Here is a 25083-nt window from a genome sequence, read left to right as displayed (position 1 = left end):
ATTCTTATCTTGGAAAGTTCCCTCATGTTCCCTTGTGGTTCATATTTTCCTTAACTTCTGGCTTGGGCAGTCACTAATCTGCTTCCTGTCAACCTAGGTTACTTTGAACCTTCTAGAGCTTCTTCTAAAAAACCATGATATAATAATAAGTGTGGTAAAATCAGCGTGTACTCTTGTGTCTTGCTTTTTCATTTAACGTTCTTCCATTCACCACCTGTTGGACCTGTGGGTTGTTTCCGCTTTAGGGTTATTATAAATAATGCTGCTTTGCCTCTTCGCATACGAGTTTTTGTGCAGATGTGTATTTTCATTTCTCTCGCATCTATACCCAGCAGCGGGATTGTTGGGTCATATATTAAGTGCATGTTTAACTTTGTAAGAAACTGCCAAACCATCTTTTTCAAAGTAGCTGCACCATTTTCCATCCTCACCAGTTCCAATTCCAGTTCACCCACCCTTGGTATTATCAGCCTTTTTTCGATTTCATTTTGGCTATTCTGGCAGATATGTATTGCTATCTCATTGTAGCTTTATTTACTTTATGCACACATCTCTCTCCCTCTCCCTCTCTTTATCTCCTTGTCTCTCTCTCCCTCTCTCTCTCTCACACACACACTTCCCATTCTCTATTCCTTCTGTTACAAAATATTTTTTTTAATTTATTTATTTGGAGAGAGAGAGAGAGCGAGAGCACGCACAAGTTGGGGAGGGGCAGAGAGAGGGAGAGACAAAATCCCAAGAAGGCTCTGCACCATCAGTGCAGAGCCCCATGCGGGGCTGGAACTCACAAACTGTGAGATTGTGGATCATGACCTGAACTGAGCTCAAGAGTCGGACACTTAACTGGCTGTGCCACCCAGGCACCTCCCTTCTATTACAAAATATTAACAAAATATTGATTATCCAGTGTTTAACATCATCATGGCAGCTCTTCATGACTGATCCTGGTAGAGTATGACTTCCTCCTCTTTCCTACCTAGCTGTTTTCCCTGCAGTTTGTAAATGTCCCACATTTGCTACTTAGTTTGTTACATTTATCACCCCTGTCTTTACTTACATTCGCCCTGCAGTGTAAATTCCTCTCCGTGTGTTCAAGTGCATTAGGTGTGGTATCGATTTCATCCTCTTGAAGAGGTCTCTCCTTGAGCCTCTGACCTGCTCCGTTCCGGAGACTTGACCTCTAGACCTGCTGCATAGCTGCTCTCTCTGGGGATCTTTGCACCTTTCTTATTTTTGTTTTTTAATAGTTAATGTGGACCTACGAGTTACATGCCGTAAAACTCACCCATTTTTAAGTGTGCAATTCAGTGAATTTCAGTATGTATACAGAGCTGTATAAACAGCACCACAATCTAATTTTACAATATTTTTATCGCCTAAAAAGAAACCTTGTGCCCATTCCCACCCCCGGCCACAGACAACTACCAGTTTATCCTCAGTCTCTGAACATTTGCCTTTTTTGGACATTTCATAAAAATGGAACCCTACAGTCTGCGGACTTCTGTGCCTGGCTGCCTTCACTGAGCATCATGTTTTCAAGGTTCATCCATACTGGAGCATGCATCACTTCATTTCTATTTATTGCTGAATGATATTTCATTGCAGACATACTGCACTTTATGCATCCATTCATCAGTTGCTGGACATTTGAGTCGTTTCCACCATAGTTGTTTCCACTGCTATGAATAATGCTGCTGTGAACATTCATGTACAGTTTTGTGTCAACGAATGTCTTTATGTCTTTCGGGCATGGATGCCTAGGAGCGGACCTGCTGGGTCATGTGAGACCTCTATGTTGAACTTTTTGAGAAACGACCAAATTGTTTTCTAAAGAAGCTGCACCATTTTACATTCCCACTAGCAGCTTACAAAGGTTCCGTTTTCTCCACATCCTGGCCAGCACCTGTTACGGTCTGTCATCCCTTTCATTATAGTCATCCCAGGTATGAAGTAATCTCATAATGGTTTTGTTTTGTTTTGTTTTGTTTTGTTTTGTTTTGTTTTGTTTTGTTAACGTGTATTTATTTTTGAGAGAGAGAGACAGAGACCAAGTAGAGCAGGGGAGGGTCAGAGAGAGAGGAAGACGCAGAATGTGAAGCAGGCTCCAGGCTCCGAGATATAAGCACAGAGCCCGACACGGGGCTGGAATCCACGAACTGTGAGATCACGACCTGAGCCGAAGTTGGACTCTTAACCGACTAAGCCACCCAGCCGCCCCATTGGTTTACATTCCCCTAACAACTAATGATGTCGAGCATCTTTTTTTGTGTGCTTATTGACCGTTTGTATATCTTCTTTGGAGAGATGTATATTCCAATCCTTTGCCCATATTTTAATTGGGTAATTTATCTTGTTTTTTACTGTTGAGTTGTAAGAGTTCTTTCTATATTCCAGATACTAGTCCCTTTTGGACACGTAATTTGCAAATGTTTCCTTCCATTTTGTGGGTTGTCTTTCACTTTCTTGGTGGTATAGTTTTCAATAAAAGTTTTTAATTTGATGTAGTCCAATTATCTGTTTTTTCCTTTGGTTACTTGTACTTTTGAGGTGTCGTTTCTAAGAAACCATTGCCTAACCCAGTGTCATGAAACTCCTATGTTTTCTTCTAAAAGTGTTTTAGTTTTAGCCCTTACATTCAGAACTGTGATCCATTTTGAGTTGCCTTTTGTGTATGGTGTGAGATAGGAGTCCAACTTCATTCTCTTACACGTGGATGTCCAGTTGTCCCAGCACTATTTTTTGAAACGACTATTCTTTCCCCATGGGGTGGTCTTAGCATCCTTGTTGAAAGTCAACTGACTTTGTGGAAGATTTTATTTCTGGACTGTCAGTTCTGTTGTACTGATCTCCAGGCCTGTCCTTATGCCGGTATCGCACTGTCTTGATTATTCTGGCTTTGTAGTTTTTAAAACAGGAAATGTGAGTCTTCCAACTTTGTTTTTCTTATTCAAGATTGTTCTGGCTAATGTTTGGCTATTCCTTGTATGAGCGCCTGTACTTCCATATGAGTTTCAAGATCAGCTTGTCAACTTATGCAAGACAAACCAAAACAAAACCAAAAAAAAAAAAAGCACTGGGATTTTGATAGGAGTTACATTGAATTAATTTGGGGAGCATTGCCATCTTGACATGATTAAAGTCTCCTAATTCACAAATACGAAACATCTTTCCATTTATTTAGGTCTTCTTTCATTTCTTGCAAAAATGTTTTCTAGTCTTCAGTGTACACGTCTTGAAATTCTTTCATTAAACATATACGTAGGGGGGCGCCTGGGTGGCTCAGTCGGTTGAGCATCCGACTTCGGCTCAGGTCATGATCTCACGGTCTGTGAGTTCGAGCCCCGTGTCGGGCTCTGTGCCGAGAGCTCAGAGCCTGGAGCCTGTTTCGGATTCTGTGTCTCCCTCTCTCTGACCCTCCCCCGTTCATGCTCTGTTTCTCTCTGTCTCAAAAAAATAAAGGTTTAAAAAAAATTAAAAAAAAAAACATATATCTAGGTATTTTATTCTTTTTGGTACAATTGTAAATGGAACTATTTCCTTAATTTCATTTTTTGGATGTTCATTGCTAGTTTACAAAAATAGTTGATCTTTGTGTATTAATGTATCCTACAATCTTGCTGAACTGGTTTATTAACTCTAATAGTGGTTTAGGATCTCTTAATTTTTAGGATTTTAAAATTCCTGAGGAATTTTTATGTGTAAGATGATGCTCCCTGCAAACAGATAGGTTTTGTGTGTGTGTGTGTGTGTGTGTGTGTGTGTGTGTGTGTGTGTGTGTGTGTTTTAAGTAGGCTTTGTGCCCAGCGTGGAGCCCAATATGGGGCTTGAACTCACAACCCTGAGATCAAGACCTGAGCTGAGATCAAGAGTCAGATGCTCAACTGTGTGAGCCAGCCAGGTGCCCCTGTAAACAGATAGTTTTACTCCTTCTTTTCCAGTGTGGATGCCTTTTGTTTCTCTCTCTTGCCTAACTGCCCTGTCTGGAATCTTCAGTACGGTGTTAAGTACAGCAGACATCCTTATTTGTTCCTGAATCTAAGGAACAGGATCTCCTCCTAGGGGAGGAGACTTTCAGCCTTTCACTGTTAAGTATGATGTTAGCTGTGAGTCCCTCTTGTTTTATTTATTTATTAAAAAAAATTTTTTTTCCTTAACGTTTATTTATTATTGAGAGACAGAGAGAGACTAAGCATGAGCAGGGGAGGAGCAGAGAGAGAGGGAGACACAGAATCTGAAGCAGGCTCCAGGCTCTGAGCTGTCAGCACAGAGCCCGATGTGGGGCTCGAACTCACAGACCGTGAGATCATGACCTGAGCCGAAGTCGGCCGCTCAACCGACTGAGCCACCCAGGCGCCCCGAGTCCCTCTAGTTTTAAAGCCTAACTTTTCTGAATCCCATGTCTTTCTCAGTTTACCCTATCCAGTAGTTTCTGGGAAAAGAGTACACTGGGAAGAATTGAGGGGGTAAAATATTTGAAACTTTTAAAATCAGAAAATCTCTCTATTCCAATCTTACTCTTAATTGCTAATGGGCTAAATAAAGAACTTTAAGATGACAGTCATTTTTACTCAGAATTTTGAAATTGGTTCATTGTTTCTAGCTTCTGGCATTCCTCATGAGAAGCCTGATGCCATTCTGATACCTGATCATTTGTACGTGACCTGTGTCTTTTCTCTGGAAGCTTATAGGATCTAATCTTTGTTGTCGATATTCTGAAATTTCATGATGATGTGTCTTAGTGTGAACCTCTTTTTAGCCATTGCGCTGGGAAATCAGGGGACCTTCTCAGTATGCAAATGTATGTCCTTCAGTTCTGGGAAGTTTTCTTGAATTATTTCTTTGATTAGTTTCTTCCCTTCGTTTTCTCCATTTCTGAAATCCGTACAGTTTGAATGTTAGACTTCCTGAGCCTGGTCCTCTAAATCTCTTATTCTATTTTCTCTCTTCCTCCCTCCTGCTTAAAACAATATATTTTTTGGTTCTGCTCTGAGAAATTTCCTCAAGTTTATATTCCAGCTCTTCAGTTGAGGTTTTTTTTTTATTTCAATTATCAAACTGTGTATTAATTCCCAAGAGTTCTGTTTTATTTTGTGAATGTTCTATTTTGAGCATCCCTTCTTATCTTGTGGATGCAACATGTCTCTTTGAGGATATTATCCTGTGTAGTTTCCTTCTCCCTGCACAGCCTCTGTGTCCTCTAAATTTACTTTCCCTATTTATTTGTGTGTATGTATGTTTAATTCATGTGTTAGTTTTTCCACAAATGTTTAGGGATCCCTGATTGTGTGCTCATGTTAAATATGGGGCAGAAAACAAGATGGTTGGGGCTCCAGTGTGGTGACTGGGCTTTGTTGGCTAATGCCTCAGTGTTGGGTGACCTGGCAGGGGACTTGTTGATATAGGTTCTTACTTCCTAGGACTGGTCAGATTCTATAGAGAGGGTGTTTCCATTCTTCGACCTAGAGGGTGGACTCCTGGCTCCAGCCTGAGAACCAGGTGGGTAGGAGGGCTAGGGGAGCAAGTGGGATATCCCAGAAACCTTTGCCCAGCCCTCATGCTGTCAGGATGGTGCTCTGTGCCTCTCCCAGGAATCCCACAGTCCAGAGGACCTCTGTCTTACTCCCTTCCATGATTCAAGCTCTACTTGTCTGCTGGAGTGGGAAAGGGACGTGTTCTTAGCTGAGTAGGGGTAGGGAGGAGATCCAGGGGTCTTACTGCCTTGAAGCTGACTTGGAACAAATCCTTCTGTTGTTCCACTTCCAGAGATGCCTGGTATTCTCACCAGTTCCAGAGCCATTGGAGTCGTGGATGGAGACCTGGTTTTCATTTGCTTTCGGCGTCATGGCTTAGATTCTGCTTTCTCGGCTTTGCTAAGTCAGTGTTACACATCTGTCTCCTTGCCAGCTGCCAGAACTTTGTTGCTGTTGTCTTTTCCTCTGTGTGCTTTGTCCTTGTGGATTAGTGCCTTTTAGAAAAATTCTCACGCCATTGCTTTCGTGGAGTTTCAGGGGAGAAATAGAGGTTAATGCATTTACCCAACCTGCTCTCTTGAACCACAATCTCTTGCACTTACAATCAATCGTTGGGTTCCCTGAGCCTCAACATCATCAACCATATCAGTGACGTATTGCCACAGTGATGCTGCCTAACAAACGCCCACAAACCTCACTGGCATGCAACAAAAAGTGTTTACGGAGCGTGAGGGTCTTCACGGTTCAGCCGCTCCTGGCTGGGTCAGCTAAGTGACTCTGCTGACCTTGAATGGGCTCACCCTCCTGTCTGGGGGCGGCCGAGGGTGGGCTGATCTAGGAGACCCTGGGCCAAGACAACTGGGCAACTCCACTCTGCTCTACGTGTCTTCCATTGTCAGCAGGCCAGTCCAGGAATGTTCTCATGGCAAAGGGGCAAGAGAGCAAGGGGAAACACGCAGTGCTTTGCTGTCATTGGTTAAAGTTAGCCACACGGCTGAGCCCAGAGTAAGAGGACAGAGCCAGACACCCCACTTGGAGTGCCAAAAGGCGTGGGTGCAGGGAGGGGTGAGTTGCTGGGGGCCACTGATGGAGCCTCTCTACCACAGATGCCCAGGCTTGGCTCTGGAGCAGAGTATCCCTCCCCACCGTCGAGTTTTCTTCTACTAAACCAGGAACCTGGGGTCCTGCCACCCTGATCTATATTCAGTTGACAGAGTCACTCCTTTGCTTACTGCTTGGAAGAAATGCTGTCCGTCTCTAAAAACAATCAGAAATGATCTCTCCGATAGAGAAATGTACTCCCCAAGCACAGGCTGGGGCTGTAGATCACAGGCAACCGATTTAATCTGCTTAATTATTTGATTCAATCAGAAGTTGGCTTAATTATTTTCTTGCTTCTCACCTCTTTTTAATCCATTCTGGAAACTGATTATGTCTTTAACACCAACCCAGAGATAAGCGTTTTCAATTGGGAAATGTAATTAGCCAAGGAAAATGAATGGTGGGCACTGCCTTTTGTTAAAGCACCATTAAAACCTAAGTCTGGTCAATACCCATGTGGTGTGAAGACGAGATGCGCCACTTGTGCCTGGAGAGGGGAGGCGCACAGGTGAGGAATTAGGCCACTTGGCATCGTAGCCAAACAGGCTCATTCATTAATTCATCCATGAGGCATTTCTAGGCCAGTTCCGGGCCCGCTGCTAGAGATGCAGAGGTAAACTGGCCATGTCCGGCGCCCCCAGAGTGTCTGGGGGGAAGGATCTACACATAATCATGATGTACAAAGTGTGGGGCACACAAAGGAAGGAGCCCCTGATTCTACCTCTGGAGCTGCACAGAGCCGGTAACATCGAGCCGGGCCTTGAGGGATGAGCTAGGGCATCCCCGGCAGAGAAGAGTAAAATGGCATTCTGGGTCGAAGGCACAGCATGTGCAAGGGTGTGGCGGTGAGAGAGCTCAAGAGCGGGTGCAGAGGCAGACTAGAGCAAGGCTGCCGTGCTAGGGCCTCCGAGAGCACAGATGCGCACTGTGTCCTTGGGCCATCTCACTTTTCGGTTCCTCTCTCCCCCTGCTAAGAGTACCAGGATTCTCCTAAAGTGTGTTAGTAAAAGTTTAAGATATATGACTTTTGGGGGTGCCTGGGTGGCTCAGTCGGTTAAGCAGCCAACTTCGGCTCAGGTCATGATCCATACTCCGTGAGTTCGAGCCCCGCGTCGGGCTCTGTGCTGACAGCTCAGAGCCTGGAGCCTGTTTCAGATTCTGTGCCTCCTTCTCTCTCTGACCCTCCCCTGTTCATGCTCTGTCTGTCTCTGTCTCAAAAATAAATAAACATTAAAAAAATTAAAAAAAAAAAAGATATATGACTTTTGAGGGAGACTGAATAATCTTAAACCTGAGGGATGGATTCAGGGCAATTGAGAACCACAGAAGTGCATTCTAGAGCTTAAGAATCAGAGGGCAGATGTTAAAAAATTAAAAAAAAAAAAAAGTTTGCGGGGGGAGCAACTGGGTGGCCCGGTCACTTAAGCGTCCAACTTTAGCTCGGGTCATGATCTCATGGTTCATGAGTTTGAGCCCCACGTCAGGCTCTGTGCTGACAGCTTGGCGCCTGGAGCCTGCTTCAGATTGTGCATTTCCTTCTCTCTCTCTACCCCTACCCTACCCCGCTCGTGCTCTGTCTCTATTTCAAAAAATAAACATTAAAAATTTTTAAAAAAAAAAGAAGAAGAAGAAGAAGAATAGGAAGGCAGGGGAAGGGAAGGCATTCTGGGCAAAAGGTACAGCCTGAGCAAAGCCTTGGTGAGACGGCACACTGAACTGAGTATGACTGCAGCATGGAATGAAACGTGGGCGATGAGCCACCCAGGTGGGCAGGACCGGGTCTGCGAAGGGTCTTTTAGAGAGCAGTTGGAGGCCAGCTCCTTGGTCTCAGCATCTACGATGGGGGGACTGTAGACATGGGGGCCTCCCTAACGCCGCTTGGGCGATAGCTGCCGCTTCAGGCCCCCTCCTGTGAGCCTTTACTTTCTCAAAAGCTCTAAGTGTTCGGATCAGTGGCCGCTGATCAGATTCGCTTGGATCTCTGCCCAAGACTGAAGCTTGTCTGGAATGTGGTGAGGTGGAGAGGTTACCTGGCCAGGTGGCTCCTGCACCTGGAGAAAGAGAAGGAAGGCCCCCTGCCACCAGGGCCACCACACCTGCGCCTACCTGGTTCCTATTTACCTTAACCTTCAGCCGTCCTTCCAGAGGAAAATTCAGCCAAGGGAGACCGTGAGCTAACAGAAGTTGCCAGGCCTCGCCTCACTCAGAGGCACACACCCACTGTCTACCAGATCCCACCCCATCGGATCCGTGCCCGCTCAGGTGTTGAATGCAATGGTGACCAACACGTGGATAAAAGCAATTTTATATCCTGCTTTGTTGCTTGATAGGCTCTTGCAGCCTCTTTCCCTGCCTTCCCCAGGTGGGACCCTCCTCACTGGGGAGACAACTGGCATAGGGAGAGCACGCCCACGCTGCAGGCATGAAGGCCGTGGTTCCCGCTTACTTGCCGTGTGACCTTGGACAAATTGCTTAACCTCACTGAGCCTCAGTTTTGTCATCTGGCAATGGAGATAACGTAACCACCTGTGCTGTAGAGTTCAATGGCATGTAGGATGTCCTGAGCAGGGGACTGTGGCTGTTGTGGGGCCTGTAGGACCCAGCTCAGATTACTGCCCAGGGGATTAGCTGGGTGGCCTTGGGCGCTGTTTTATCTCTGTGAGCCTCAGTTTCCTCCTCGATAAAGTAGTGGTGATGGCACCCTCCGGGTGTACGGATCAAACAGGTGCATTACTGTGTGTGAAAAGACTTTGGAAATGGATGCTTTTTGTCTTTGTTGTTTCTTCTCTGTCTTTCCATAGAGCCTAGTCCGGGGCGCGGATGGTTTTTACTCTGTCAGGTGATTTGAGAGCTCCTCAGAGTCCCCAGCCAAAGCCAGGGAGCAGGGGGGGGGGGGAGAAGGTCAAGTCTGTACCCGCTAGCCTGAGAGCCAGGCAGCAGGTCCCCTGACTCCAGGCCCCTGTGGTTGGGGGACAGGCACTCTCCACCCCTGCCCCCAAGCTACAGGGGAAGAAACCCCCTCGGCAAAAAGACATGTAGTAACCAGGGTCCCGTTAAAGTCACTGACGGCCAGGTCCAGCTCATCACATCACACGCCACTCAGGCCTTTCTCCTGCCTTCCTGTATGTCTCGGCATCAGTCCTGGGCTGGGAGTGTGGGACGGCTCAGGAGCAGGGTGCGGGGGGAGCCTCAGCCACTGATGGGGGCTCCTGAGCCCCGGCTCCCAGCCAGACTGGCTGGCGGAACACAGCCACACAAGGTTCTCGGATGTTCAAAGGCAGCAAGTGTGTGGCCTAAGCACAGAGACTGGCAGGAGGACATCAGAGCCAGAGAAGGGGGTGGGGGTGGGGGTGGGGGCCGTGCGGAGACATGACAGGGTTTTGATAACAGTGCCTACCTGGCATGTCTGAAAACTCAGGCGTGCATCTTCCTGGCAGGGCATGCAACTTCCTGCTAATGAGTCTTGAGAGGCTGAAGTCATCAGAAGGCTGGGCTGACTCCTTCCCAGGGGAGCTGCCGGGGATGGAAGCCAGGCGCCAGCCCCCTCCCCCAGGGGGCTCAGCTATTTGGGGGAGCATCTCTGTTGAGGGACAGAACTAAAACCTGGAGTGAGGTCAGGATCTGCGGGTGGACCCTAGCCCTTGCCCAGAGCTTCTCCAAGGCCCTGGCTGCAGTGCTCCTCCTCGGCAGGGTCTGTGCAGAGCCCCCTCTCCTTCAGGACTTGGAGAGACGGAAGCCAATGACACCAGCAACGAATGCCACCTCTGTAGTACTTCCTGCTTGCAAAGCAGCCCTCACGTTTGCCGTCTTATTGGGCCTTCGTAACAGTCTGCATGAGAGAAACTGAGGCTCAGAGAGGCAAAATAGCATGCCCAAGGTCGCTCCATTTAGTGGGTGTATTTACGTAAGGTAACGCTAGCTGCTGTAACAGGTAAACCCAGAGAGCTCAGTGGATGGGGACAGCAGACATTTATTTCTTGCTCATATAAAGTCAAACTGACGGGAAGAGGAAGGGGCTCTGTTCCTCACGATCACTTAGGCACCCGAGGTGTTGGAGGCTTTATCATCTTCAGATTGTGACACCCAAGGTCACCTTGGCCTTGGAGCATCCCACAGGTGGATCTGGCCTCAAAGTGGTGTATGTAACTCATGCCCACATGCCATTGGCCAGAACTTGGTCATATGGCCCACCTAAATGCAAAGGGGGTGGGACATGAAGTTCCGGACTGGGCAGCAGTTTCCCCACGATGGCTCTGCCCCAGCCACGGGGAGTGTGTGAGATTTGCTGGGCATAGGACACAACGTTTTCCTGGAACAGAGGCTGGGGACACTGGATCAGAGTTTGATGGGGGGGGGGGGGGGGTCACTTAGAAGTCAACAAGTGCCCAGTGTGGACTGAAACCTGGAAGAAGACACAGGATGTTCCTGACCCTGTGAGGAGCCTGGATTACACGTTGCCCCAGCCTTTTCCACGGCCTCCCTGTGGCCCCTTCAGTTAGCTTTGAATCCGCACCTCCGTGGTTCCCCACAGCCCTCCTGACAGAGTCCAAACCCTTAGCCTGGCATTCACAGACCTTCACGGGAGGACTCCAAGTTAGCTTGTAGCACAACTCCCTTTATCCCCCCTCCCCACATATGCTCTGCTCCTCCCTGATCACCCTCTCACCGTGTGGGGCTTTTGCCCGTGCTGTGCCCTCTGCCTGGAAGGTCTTTCTTCCAGTTCTTCACCTTGCAGACTTCTGCTCGTCCTTCCTGATCTAAATCAAAAGCCATCTATGAGCCTCCCTTCAGCAGAGTTAGCTGCTTAGCCAGCTCTGAGACTGAGAGTTTACTGTATACCGGGCACTGCTTGAAAGGCTTTATAGGGATTTAACTCTTTCACAGCCTTCCAAGCCTAGAAGATGGGGAGCCACGCCTCTGAGAGAGACGGGAACTTGGGTGAGGTCACTCAGCTAGCGAGTGGCAGACGGAGTCCAAGCCCAGGTATGCATGCTCACAGCTGAGACTTACCACTGCCTAAACTCCTGTCTTTTATTAGCCCCTGTCACAATACATCATAATTACTCATGTACTTAATAGTTTGCCATCGAACTTGCCGTCTTTCTGAGACAGCAGCTGCAGACTTCCTGCGGGCAGAAGTCATCGCCCATCCATCCTGGAGTCTCCCTCACTGCTGTCCCCACCACCATCAGGCCAAGGTCTGGGTGGAGATTTTCTCTCAAATAAATCCCTCGCCTGCCGAGAACCAGAACCAGAAATTCCTCAAGTTATCGTCTGTCATAATCCCTTCCCTGCTTGCCTGTCAGTTTTTGAAAGTTAACCTGAAACCATTTGAAAATGATCTGAGAGGCATAGACCAGCCTTCTCTTTGCATGATTAAGTACGATGGCTTTTTAATGATTTGAGCTGTGCCTTCTGTGGTTTGACAAAAATGGATTACCATATATTTCTGAAAACCGTGCCTCTGAAATCAGATTTTTCCCATTTTCTCGGCCATCCTCACAAACCTTTGCTGAGAATGACAAATACTCTGGGCTTTAATTGTTCAGCTGCACGACGGTGGCACCTCCCAAGTTCCAAGAACTGCTCTCTTCGGGGAAAGCCTTGAAAGGCTCCTGGGGTTCGATCTTTAGGAAATTGAACTATGTGTTTTCTCTGAAGCAGGGAGAGCTGTCTTCTGGGCTTGGCATACTTGCTGCATTTGTGAATTGCTTTGGCCCCGAGATCCAAAACAGAAGCAGGTTCCCCCCCACCCCCCAGGAAGCACACTCAGGGTTGTCACACCAGGCGTGTGGCGTGGGTGGGCATGGGCAAGTGGGGTAAGGGGCCTCTCCCTGGGCAGCCCAGGCACAGACCTTCCCGCTCCCCCTTTCTACCTAACTCTACCTTATCCAAGATGCCCACACCTTCAGAGGGGGTATTATCAGTCCGTTTGGACAGATACAGACTCGTGGCTCAGAGAGGTTAAGTAACTTGGTCAGGGCCACAGCGCTGGTAATATACAGAGCCAAGTCTCAAACATTTTGACCAGAAGCCTAGGCTTTTTCCACTATCACTGCTGCCTCTAAAAAAAACCCACAAATTAAATCAAATGAAAGGTGACTCACAGGCACCCCCTGCAGTCCTTTTACATGTAAAGAAAAAAACCTCACTCTACACCGACTAGCGCCAGTCTCTCTAGTAATATGCATTATCTGACATGATCCCCATTTCACAGATGGGGATGTTGAGGCTCACGTGGGTGAAGTAGCTAATGAGAGGTCACACAGCTAGGAATGGCCAAGGTGAGATTTGACTCTCTGCCCGCCTTACTCCAAAATAGCTTCCTCTCCCCATCCTTTGTAGGAAATAAAAATCTGTCCCCCTCACCTCGGTCAGGTGGTTAACATAGATCAGTCTGGCAATGAGAAGGCTGCATGACTTTCGGTGTGAAATGTGTGCAAGTATCTTTTCAGCTAAGGAGGGGTGTGTGTGTGTGTGTGTGTGTGTGTGTGTGTGTGTCCTGTTAGATTCTAGAAGGGGCCTAAGGACTGAAGAAAGGAAAGGTCCCTGGTCAATAGAGTGGGGTGAGTCAGTCCTCTCATCTTCACTGGATGCTGGGAGTGCAGCAGGGGGCCCATCAAGGGCTCAATGGCCATCTGGTCATGCCTGCTCTGGCCCCTGCTCAGCTCTGAAGGTGAATTCAGCACATATTTACTCAGAAAGTCCTGAGTGCCCAGCATTCTACTGGGCTCTTTGCTGACTCCACAGACGAAGATGACCAGCCTCTCTGCCTTCTGGAGCTTCGGCCTGTCAGAGAGACAGACCCACACAGAGCCTCCTGTGAGTCAGCCTGGGCCAGGTGACTAGCATGACCAGCCCGCGTCCCCCGTGGAGGGGATCCGAGGAGGCTTCGTGGAAGCAGGGGTGCCAGGCCGGTCTGTGTGTCACAGTGGGGCTCCTGCGGGGAGAGGCGCCCACCTCTTCTCACGCAGGCAATGTCTACACCGGAGGGCCGTTGCCCCAGCCCGCAGGCAAGGGGGTGGGCTGGAGGTCGTGTGGCTGTGGGCACCTGCCTGGGACCCTCTCGGACCCTCTGAGCTAGCCAGGGTGGCAAGGAAATGCAGACAGCTGAGTTGAATCCTGATTCCACCCTTCGTCCACCTCGGGAGATTTTCATGGCCACTCTAAGTGCCAGAATCCCCATCCGTGGAATGGGGACACGAAATGTGCCCTCCTCATGGGGCTGTTGGAGGCTCGAGAGAGGCACTGCCCACAGGTGCTCAGCAGCAGGGTATCCGCCTCCACAACGGCTGGTGGCTGTTGCTCTGTCTCTGCCGAGGCCCGTGTGAGCGGCTGTGCTTCCAGCCTTTTACATGCGCGGTGTGATCCCTCGCCCTCGAGACGGTTCTGCAAGGTGGAGTTATTGTTGGTGCGGTTGTACAGATGAGGAAACGGAGGCAGCTAGTGAGTGTGGCTCCCAGCTCAACCCTTCTAGCCCCTTCCCGGCAGCTCGGCCATCCCAGCGACTGGAAGGACCCTCCCCTGGGCCCAGCTCCGTACCAGGCTGTCTCCGTATTCACTCTGCCATGTGTCTGTTTCTTGGGAGTGAATAGGGCCTCTTTGATTGCCTTTCTTTTCCCCTTTCCAAAAATCATCATCTTGTTATCAGAGGCACACATCTGCGTCTCTTGGCTCTGACCCACAGGCTGTGTTTGCCGCGATCAATGCATAGCTCTGTGTGGCCGTGATGTATATCCAAGATGGCACTGTGACCCTGAACCTGTGGGCCAGGGAGGGCAGCGGGAGGCCCCCCTGATGGGGCTGAGGCGAGGCAGCTGGCTGACACTGCCCTGCGCTCAGGGCTAATTCTTCTTGTTCCGGGACTGGGGAACAGCTGCCCCCCAGCTTGGGGGCATCCCTAGCTGCCTCAGAGCCTGGGCCCAGGTACTCCCTGCCACTCTCCTGGTGGGCACTCGCCAACCAAGATGGATGGCTCCCTGAATTACTCCATGAGGGGTCCCCGCTGGGTCCTCTCCCAGCCACTCTCCACAGCACAGCCAGAGGAGCAGCCGGAAGCCATCCATTTCTCTCCCTGAGTCCTGTAGCCTGGCCCCGCCCCCTCACCCCGGCCACCGTCCTCCTCCCTCACTGTGTGTAGTGACCTCCTCTCTGCTCCACAGATATGTCAAGACTCCCCTCAACTTGGTCTGTTGTCTTTGCTGTGCATTCTGCCTGGCCTGTACCCAGCCCTCCTTCTGTCCTCCGCTTCCTTCAGGCCTCGGCTCAAATGCCCCCCCCCCCCCCCCCCCCGTCTCCTGGCCTCAGGCCCTGCTCTCCCCTCCTTTACGACAGGCATCACTTTGTAACTGGATGTTGTCTGTGTGACGCCTGGTTGCTGTCATTCTTCTCCACCAGACCTGCAGCTTTTGGAGGGTGGAGATCGGGACCGTCCGCTCCCCTCTGTGTTTCCTGAGCACTCAGAAATGTGCTTTTGGGTGAATAAATCAGTCTCGAGCAAGCGACTTAATTCCTTGAAGCTTCAATCTTCATCTGTAAAAGAGGGACAATGATAGAATTGTCACAAGGTTTAAAAAAGACGTGTGTGAAACATATGGCCCAACGCCTGGCACAAAGCAAGTGCTGGGTCAGTGCTGAGTGCGGTTATTTTTATTAACCCCTGGCGAGGAAGGGGTTGGTGGTTGGCGTCGAGGAGAACTCCACATTCCACAGGCAAACCTTTGTGGGGTGCTGGCCCTTGGCAAAGATCTCGGGGTGTCATGGGATTGGTCTCTGCCCCCCCACCCCCACCCCCAGCGCCTCACCCCACCACCCCACCGCCTCTGGCAAGGGGCGCTTTGTCAGGGAGGCTTTCTCATCCGGGAATGAGGCCGTGGGAGGAGGGCATCCGATCCTTCAATCGGCAAGTCCCAGCGACGCCTTGACTTGGCTTCGATTAACCAGGCTGAGATTCAGCCCCGAAGACACTCACTGCCTAGGATGGACTGGAAAAAAAGGACACAGGTGACACGGATTGCCATAATGACAGTTGAAAGAAGTTCTTTTGATAAAAGTGTTCAGAGGAAGAAGACCCCAGATCCAGGTGGAGGAATCAAGGATATCTTCATGGAAGCAGCAGCATTTTCTCTAGGACTTAAAGTAGACATTGGACTGGGGAGTGTGCAGAGACATTTGGGGTGAGAGGAGGTCATCCCAAGCAGAGGTAGAGCTTGAGTAAAGGGCTGGGAGCCTAGAAAGAGGGGACCACACAGTGTAGCTGGAGTATGGAAAGACTTAAGAAATAAGGCTGGGGGCACCTGGGTGGCTCAGTCGGTTAAGCGTCTGGCTCAGGTTATGATCTCACGGTTTCATGAGTTCAAGCCCCACATCGGGCTCTGCGCTGGCATCTTGCTTGAGATTCTCTCTCTCTGTCTCTCTGCCCCTCCCCTACTCGCACTGTCTCTGTCTGTCTCAAATAAATAAACTGAAAGAGAGAGGAGGAGAGGGGAGAGGAGAGGAGAGGAGAGGAGAGGAGAGGAGAGGAGAGGAGAGGAGAGAAGAGAAAGAGGGTATTGTATCAGTCAGTCTCTTCCAAAATAATGCTGGGGAACAATTATTCTACAATGAGTGGCAGACAAGGAGTGTTTTTTTTTTTTTTTTAAGGTTTATTCATTTTTTCAGAGACAGAGCATGAGGAGGGAGGGGCAGAGAGAGAAGGAGACACAGGAACCGAAGCAGAGAGCCTGATGCGGGGCTCAAACTCACGAACCATGAGATCATGACCTGAGCTGAAGTTGGACGCTTGACCAACAGAGCCACTCAGGCGCCCCTAGGAAGCATTTATTTCTTATTCATATAGTTGCAGATAGGCTATCTGGGCTGTGCTCAGCTGGGTCCAGTCTGCTCCATCTGTCTCTCACCCTTCTTGGACCAGTGGCTGTTTGAGATTTGTTCTTCTCCCTGTGAAAGGTAGGAGTGCAAGAGGGCAGGCCCAACCATGCAAGCTTATTTCAAACTTCTATTCAAGTCACGTTCACTAATCCCATTGACAAGTCTCACGGCCGAGCCTAAAGTCAAGGGCACAGTTTAATTCCCCACTCACCATGACGCCAAAGCAAATTACATGGGCAAGACCAAGGTTGATGGGCCGGGGATGTTTGCTTCTCCCATGGAGGTGAAGGGAGGGTACGGAGCAATCTTCTAACTTAACAGGTGAAAGCCGGGTAGAAGCCAGTGTGTATGGAGGGACTCAGCAGCTGCCCAGAGCTGCGGCTGGACTTCAGTGTCTCTCGGGGTGAGCAGCAGAAGGCTCCGTCTTTTCCTTTCCCGCCAGTGAGCATTAAGTGTGTTGAAAATGCCACAGTGCCTGCCCAGCTCCTATCCTGCCTTCCTGAGGGCTCATGCCTCCTCCCTGCCTGGCATGAAAGCCATGCTAGTCTTTCCTGCTGGGCCAAGGAGGTCAAGGATCTGCAAGGGATCCTAGCTTTGCCAGCCCTGAGGTGGCTTCCTCTGCTGGAACTGAGCCGTACGATAGCAGGCCCACACACTGAGCGCCTAGGTGTGGTGCGCTGGGTATATAAAATTCTCTTGGATTGAATGCCTGCTGAATGCTCTTTGTGTGCATTTCTCTGAACTGGCCACACCCTTCTAAGAAGGAGACCTTATTCCCATTTTCCTGAGGTCAAGTTAGTTGCCCAGGACCCCACAGCTGGGAAGGAACTAAGCTAGGATTAGAACGGAGCCTACAAGGGTGTATGGTCTGGAAGGTGGTACCTGGTCACAGCTCTGCCCTGAGCTACTGAGCCACCGTGTGACTTTGGAGACACCACTGTAGCATCCTGGGCTCCAATTCCTCTGTCTGCCTTTTCTTCTCTCCGAGATGTCCTGAGATAAAAGCGGCTCCAAATTCGACCCTCAGCACTGTCAGAGGGAGTTTTAAAAGACAAGTTTCCCAATCGGGTAGCACCCTCAGCTCTTACTTAAAAACAAACTAATACGACATTAACGTCTTTACAACACACCCTGTTTTCCAGTGAGGAGCCCTGTCCAGTAGACTAGTTCAGTGAACCATGTCTGGTCATCTGTCACATTGACCCTCATTCAGCAGTCGGCCACAGCAAACGTCTTCCGGCCTGTTATGGCAGCAAAGCGTGACGTCTGTTTGGGAAGGCTGGAGGAAGCCATTAGTTCCACCAGGGCCGTGATGTCTGCACGTCCCCATTTTGTCCCCGCGACAGTGTTTTCCTCGAATAGCTGGCCACTGCTGTGTATGGTGTGTTTTCTCCGAGGCCGAGAGCCCTTTTAAAGTGTCCGAGGATCTCCAGGAAGGCGCTGTCAGTGTATCCACTAGCCGTGCATTCGTTCAACAGCCGTCTGCTCTCACCTTCTCTGCTGGCCTGGGGATGGATGCCCGGGCCACTGGAAAGAGTCAGATCCAGCCAGTGTCCCCTAGGATTCACAGGCACGCACGATGTGGTGGGAGCAGTGCCGTGACCAAGGGGCCTGCGGCAAAGTGGGGCAGGCTTGCACAGGAGGGAGTGGGCAGGTCTGCTTGGTGGCTCAGGAATTCCTGAGAGAAGACTCCACGCTCCAGCCAAGGCCAGGACAGAGAGTAGGTGTTCACCAGGCCAACTCGGAAAAGGAAGGTATCCCGGGCATAGGGACCCATGTCAGCAGAAACCCCATGGCCTTTGGGGAGCTCCTGATGACATCATGTGGGTAGAGCATCACGTGCACAGAGAGCAGCAGAGAGGCTGGTGAGGCTGCCAAGGCCTGGACCACAAGCACCCGGTGCACTGTGCCCAGGGACTTTGAATGTGATTAGGGCATCCAGGGCCTAAGAAAGGCAGTGGCATCATCAGATCTGATCACCTTTTATTGATTCACTCCTAGCAAGAGCGTCCTGTTGAGTGCCAGGAATAGTTCCTAAAAAATATCTTTAGTCCTTCCAGAGGCTCCAGGAAACCTCTGCCTGGAAACACACATCCTCTGAACACAATTTTATGTGATCCAGGAAATAGCCATCGTGGGAAGATTCAAGAAAAGTATTATTCCTGAAGGAAAAAGAACCCTCCCAGACCTGACAGAAATGCAGAGGTCCTAATCCCTAAAAGGATTTCATGCAGCCAGAAGACGTCACCATCCAAGATGCTGTGATATCATGCACTTTGGGGTAGCGGGGATATCATTTCCATCATCCCCGACACCCACAAAGCAGAACGTTCCAGTCGCTACTGCTGTATAACAAATTACTCCAAAATTTGGTGGCTTAAGACAATTCTTTTATTATGCTCACAGATTCGGTGGGTCAGGAATTCATAAAGGGCACAGTGGGTACAGCTTATCTCTTTACCACTGTGTATGCGCCCTCAGCTGGAAAGGCTTGAAGGGTAACTTGACAGGTGGAGCCCACGCGTGTGGGATTGGTGCTGGCAGTTCAGAAGGGGCTGTCACTCAGAAAGCATACACATGGCCTCCCCGTGCGTGCTCTCCTTGTGGGCTCCATTGTCCTTCCTCACAGTATGGTGGCTTGTTCTGAGCACCAGCGTTCCAGGAGACGGGAAGTGGAAACTGCCAGTTTCTTAAGGTCTAGGCCTAGAAACTAGCACATCGCCCCTTCTGCTTTATTCTTTTGCTCCCGGTAGTCACAGAGGTCGACCCAGATTCAAGGGGAGGATCCTTGGGAGGAGTCCTTCTCATGGGGTGGGGTGCACTGAGGCAGCCACGTTTGGGAAATACAACCTGCCAGACAGCCACACTGAGAAACTGAGAAAGCTTGGAAGCTGAGAAAGAAACACTTGTGTTGTTTCTTTACAGATTAAGAAAAGTCTCTGTGGATTATGTCATCAAATTAAATGCAACCATTAGAGTATGGCTCTGGGGATAGTGCAGTAATAGGCTATGCTTTGGGTGATTTTTTTTTCCTTCTGAGTGTTCTTCCTGGAGCTTATGTTGCCCAGCCTGACCCATTTCTCTTTGCTAATACAACATCACATAAAAACCTCGTGGTCATTAAGACAGCAGAGTCAGGAGAGGGGATACAAACCCTGTCTAGCAGCCCAGGGTTCCTGCCCAGGCAGCCCTGGGGGGTGGGGGAGGGAGGAGGTGACAGGAGCCGGGGGCCAGTCCCTTACAGAAACTGACCCACGCACAACAAATAGCTTCACACAGGACAATGGTGTGGACACACACAGCCACCCTGGCTGATCTGGCCACAGCCTGGTGGTGGGGTCTCCTCTGTCTCTTGGCACCCGCCCCTGGAATAGATAGCTAACCTGCCCCGGGCGTGGTCACCACAGACACCTGCATGGTGGGCTCAGTCTATTCAACCCAACACATGTACCTTTGCCTCTGGGTGCCAGACCAGAGCCAGGCACTGCAAAATGTGAATGAGCCACAGCCCCTGCAAACCCTCCCCACGCAGAGTGATGGGCCTTTTATTCTCAAATACTTAGCAGGCACCTGTGATGGGCTGGAAAGTGTCCTGGGCAATGGAGGACAGCAGCGAACAAAACAGGGCTCTCCCCTCCTATGTTCCCTTACGAGAAGACAGTAAACGGGGAAGCAGATCCACACATGACGTCTCTGGGATAAAGGTGCTGAGGAAGAATAGAGAGGCAAGGGAAAAGCGACAGAGGTGTTGTTGTTGTGGCAGTGTGATGGAAACTGCCAAGGCCTGACAGGGAGCAGGCTTGGAGGGCTGCAAGAACAACATACCATAAGGGTGGAGTGAGAGAAATAGGGAGGGGGAGTGGGCGATGAGGCCGAGAGGAAGCCGGGGCCAGATCACAGGGCCTCAGAGTCCAATGGGAGCCATGGGAGGGTTGTGAGCAGAAGAGTAGCACAGAAGGACTGGCATTTTCAAAGGATCTTTCTGGCCACCACGTTGAGGATAGATGGGTGGAGGTGTGGGGGTGGGGGACGCAAGGGTAGAAGCCCAGGGGCCAGTTAGAGGGCTCTTGGAATAAATCCAAGAGAGAGAAGAAGGTGGCTGGACCCAGGGGGCAGCACAGAGGAGGGGAGCAGTAGGTGGAGTCTGGAAATGGTGCAGAGAGCCACCAGGATTTGCTGCGGGATAGGGTGGAGAGAAGAGAGATGCAGAATCAAGGGCTGGGGCACTGCTCTGGGGAGGAGGGGCTTGGCGTTAACCACTGTGGTTGAGGAGCAGGTTAAAGATGAGACGCCTATGGTCTCCCGGGGGTGAGGACAAGGTCCTGGCTGGGAGTTGACACTGGGGAGTCCTCAGCATGTAGGTGGTTATTGAACTAAGGGAACGAGGGAGGGCAGAGAAGAGAAAAGGCCCAGTGATGACGGAGCCCATCCATAGTGGTCTGGCGAAGAGGAGGAACCAGCAGAGGAGACTGGGAAAGTGCAGATACGGGGTTAGAAAAAGAGTGGCGTCCCGAAGGCCACGGTCCGCTCAGAGCAAGCACGATGCCAGGGAGAGTAAGTGCATCCGTCAGAGATGGACCATCCTGGCTCCCTGCCTTTCCCACTTCCACTGGGAAGCTATTTCTTGAGCCGGAGATGAGTCTTCTGCACCCCGGAGTCCTGCTCTTCCGGAAGGGCAGAGACACATAGCTTAGCAGTTCTTTGTGGTGCACCGAGAGTGGGGCAGCTCTTGTGGTGGAGATGGGGGTGCACAGAATGGGGGCAGTGTGGGCCTGGAGGAGCTGCTGAAGGTTTTCTCAGGGGAGGAGGGTCCAGGGAGGGCAGGACCTCACGTAGACCATGGAATGACGTTCACAGTGGCTTCCTGAGGGTGGGCTCTAGATCTCCTCAGGTGAAGGTGGGGTGGGGAGGCCGTTCCTAGCAGTCTGCGGAAGAGTCACAGAGGTAGGGACATCTAAAGAGGCCACAGGGAATGGTGGGAGGCCTACTTGGGTTGGGGACTCTGACCTTTGGGGCTGCTTGGAGACAAGGTGCAGAACTGGTGCAGAGAGGCAGCGGGAACCCTTGACCCCAAGGAGCTCGCAGTCAGTTAGAAGGTGAGCAGAGCCCCAAGGTTCAGCACAAGGGTAGACACACCAGTGGAAGCTCTCTCCGCAGGAGGAGCTTGGCTGGATGGAATCAGGGAAGGCTGCCAGCGGGAGGTAGAGCTTGGAGAGCGTGTGGGCTTTGAGTGTGGCCAGATGCACAGAACGGCTTCCTGGCAGAGAAGAGCACGCGTGCCAAGGTATGGAGGCAGGAGTGTGCAGCACGTGTCCAGGAAGCAGAGCTTGATGGGAGAGGAGATTAGCCGGATCCTTTGGAGTCAGCCCCAAAAGGCTTCACCCCCACCCCCCCACCCCAACCTTATTGCATGGGCACTGGGAAGCCGTTGCAGTTTCCTGAGCTGAGGAGGGACACAGCTGGGTCTCGTTTTAGGAAGACAGGTCAGGCAACAATGTACAAGGTGAATTTGAGGGGAAGGGGAGGGGTCCTGGAGGTAGGAAGACCCTTTCAGAGGCAGGTGCCCACCCGGATCGGGGATGTTAACGGCCTCAGCAGCAGACACAGGTAGGACCGACGTGACACTTTTCCTTTAAGTTGGGCCAAAGGTTTTGTAAGCTGCAGCCTCATGCCGCACTGCCCTGTGGGGCAGGGAGGGGCTGGTAACGCAGGAGCACCACAAGGCCTCGGTGACCCCAGAAGACTGTGGAGGGGCTGCCCAGGGCCAGTTGAGGGCAAGGAGGGCCACGCTTCTGTGTGTTGGGTGAAGCTCACATGCACCTAACACTGTGCCAGCACCTTTCCATCCACTGCCCCGCTTAGCCCTCCCGGCATCCTTAGGAAGTAGGTCCTACTGTCGTCCCCATTTTGAAGATGAAGGACACGAGACTCAGAAAGGTACAGTGACTTGCCTTGGCACACAGATAGTATGTGATGGAACCAGGATTTGAACCCACATCTCCCTGACCAGGCCAGTGTTTCAGGATGAGCTACGGGACCCAGGAAATAGGAACAATGAACTAATTTGTCAAGCACTTAACTCTGCCCCAGGCATACACAGGTGTCTTTATGAGAAAGGCCAGGCACTTAAATGATGCATTTATCTCAGCTCAGGAACCTGCAGTGGCTCCCCAGTATCTAGCCTAGTGGCCTTACCTCACTTTACAGAGGAGGACTTTGATATTTGGAACAGATGTGTGGCTGGCCCCAAGCTGGGGTTTGAACCCAGGGCTGTGTTCTTTTAACACACCTCACTGCCTCCTGCCTGGCAAGTGGGGGGGAGGGGGGAGGGTAGGGGGAGGTGTCCTTTGTGCACAATGAGCTCTCAGAGCTAGAAGTGGGAGAGTGAGCCAACCTGGAACCTGCCTCAGGGCCAAGGCCAGTGGAACTTTCAAGCTGGCTGCCTGCCTTTTTGTCCCCCTTCGGCTCTGTGCGTCTAAATCGAGTACCTATTCTCTGAATAGGGTTGTGTGTTTTCCCCTGGGGAGCTGCCCCAGGCCGGCTGCAGGTACAGATAGAGTTGAATTCGGGATTGGGCCTTCTCTCTGGCCCAGCCTGGCCGCTGGGTAACCTCTGGCCGGGAATGAAAGGCTTCCCAATAAGTGCCTTGCTGGCCCGCAGCCGGCTGTGTGGTAGGTGGGGGCCCGGGTGAGAGGTCAACCGAGGAAGGATACAGGAACCTGAGAGCCGGGCAGAACTTTGCCAAAAGCTCCCTTAGTGAGCTGCCTTCTCAGCCGGGCCCTCCGGAGCATTTGGGAAGGAGAGCTGGTCACGAGGAGCCCTGGCTGCCCTTCTGGCCCAGCCTAGACCCTTGGGCTTCTCAGCTCAGGCTCAGCCCAGGGAAGGAGGGCCCCTGGGATAAAAACACTGGGCAGCTCAGGGCGGGATTCAGAAATCAGACACCCTGGGTCTCGTCCCCTTGGCCTTGGGCTTCTCTTCAAGCCCTCCCTGGTCAGAGCGGCCTCCTGTCCCTTGGAGGGATAGGGCAGGGTTATCAATCAGATCCAACTGTTTTCACAAGGAATTGAGAGAAGTTGGGTTCTGCTCTGCCTTTGATCTAATCCTGGGTATGTCCCAACCCCTCTCTGGGGGCCCTCTATGAAATTTAGGGGCGGGGCAGTGGGATCTTAAAAATCCCTTCTGGCCCTTAAAAAATCCGGTGTGAGGCCCTGTGGTGTAACAGGAGGGGGCCGTAGTTTCAGAGCCAAGAGGATGGACACCAGCTGGTGCTCCGTGGCCGGGCGCATCTCGGCATCTGTGCATCTCGGGCCCATGGGCGTTCCCATGCCCCACTGCCTCTTCATCTGACAGTAAAGCGTCCCTGTGAACCGGGTTTGGCCATTGACAACCACAAGGGAAGCAGCCAGCATAAACCAGGAAAGATCAACTTTGTTTGACTTGGGTATTTTCCTACCAATCCTTCAGCGTAGGAGGAGTTGACATTCTGGAAATTCACTTCATCCCCAATACCAAAACCATCTTGGGATGCCTGACTCTGGACTGGGGAGCCCTTGCTTCTGGAAGCAGATTCTAAAGCCTCCAGCTTTACCCTTCTCCCAGTTTCTCCTGATCTCCCTCTCATCCTTTTCCAGGCCTAGGAAGGTGGTGGTTTGAGTTTCAGGAGTCTCTGCCTGCAAAATCAACACAAGTGAGTAGTTAGAGAAGCGCTAATTAAGGAGATTAGAGGCTGACTCTGAATGCAGGTGTGCCCGCAAAGCCCGAGCTCGTGCTTCAGACTCAAGTGGGGCTCAGCCCTGTGCGCTCCAAAGCTCCTCCAGTGGGGAGGTGGAGCCTGCGGTCCTCACTGAGCCTCTTCAAGGCGGAACCGTCAGTCCTCCTGAGCTACATGCCAGTATCTAAAGGATTTGCTGCTACTTTACTTTAAAGGAGGCGGCTGTCTCTTACAGGAAGCCCTCCAGATGGCCCCAGGCACATCGCTTTCTCCCTCCTTTCTTCCTTCATGGGACTCTACACTCAGGCTCTGGTTGTGCCACGTGGGGAGGCCTTCCACATCACTCTCCTGCCCAGCCCGTGGTGTGGAGAGCTGCGATATTTTGCACCATTATCTCAGCCCTTACTCCCCAGGATAAGACTCTAAGGCCCAGTAGCAGGGGCCAGGCCTCAGAACTTGCGCTTTCTGGACTGACCATCCTAGAGTGGCCACAAAACCCTTGGTTTGTGCATTTGTTTGGTTTCTTTGCCCAACATCCCCCCCCCCTTTTTTTTCCCAAATGGAAGTAGGTTTCTGGTTATAAAAATAATCCATGAGCCGAAGAAGTCAAAAGGCACCTGTAATCCCAGCACTCGGGAGGTAACTATTGAATCACATCTTGCCAGACTTAGTTCTGTGTAAGCTCATCCACATTTGGCATACAATAAAGAAATTATATTGTGTTTGGTTTTTTGTTTTTGTTTTTGTTTTTTTGCAACCTACATTTTTTAACTTAACAGATCCCACGGGTATCTCCCCAATAAACACAGGCCTACGTCACCTGCATGGATGGCTCCATAGTCCTATTTTATGTTTGAGCCACAATTTATATAACTAATCCCCTATTGTTGGATTTGGAGGTTTTTTCCCAACTTTTCCCCATTGTATATG

The 25083-nt window shown here is 50.8% G+C and overlaps 1 protein-coding gene across 2 annotated transcripts in view; it reads left to right on the top strand.

Annotated features, from left to right (window-relative positions):
- The window catches only part of MAN1C1 (mannosidase alpha class 1C member 1), a 140502-nt gene that overhangs the window by 80471 nt on the left and 34948 nt on the right, over nucleotides 1-25083 (top strand). The window lies entirely within an intron of this gene.

This window comes from Prionailurus viverrinus, chromosome C1 (assembly GCF_022837055.1).
Source record: "Prionailurus viverrinus isolate Anna chromosome C1, UM_Priviv_1.0, whole genome shotgun sequence".
Lineage (NCBI taxonomy): Eukaryota > Metazoa > Chordata > Mammalia > Carnivora > Felidae > Prionailurus > Prionailurus viverrinus.
This window is presented reverse-complemented; position numbering and strand designations above follow the sequence as displayed.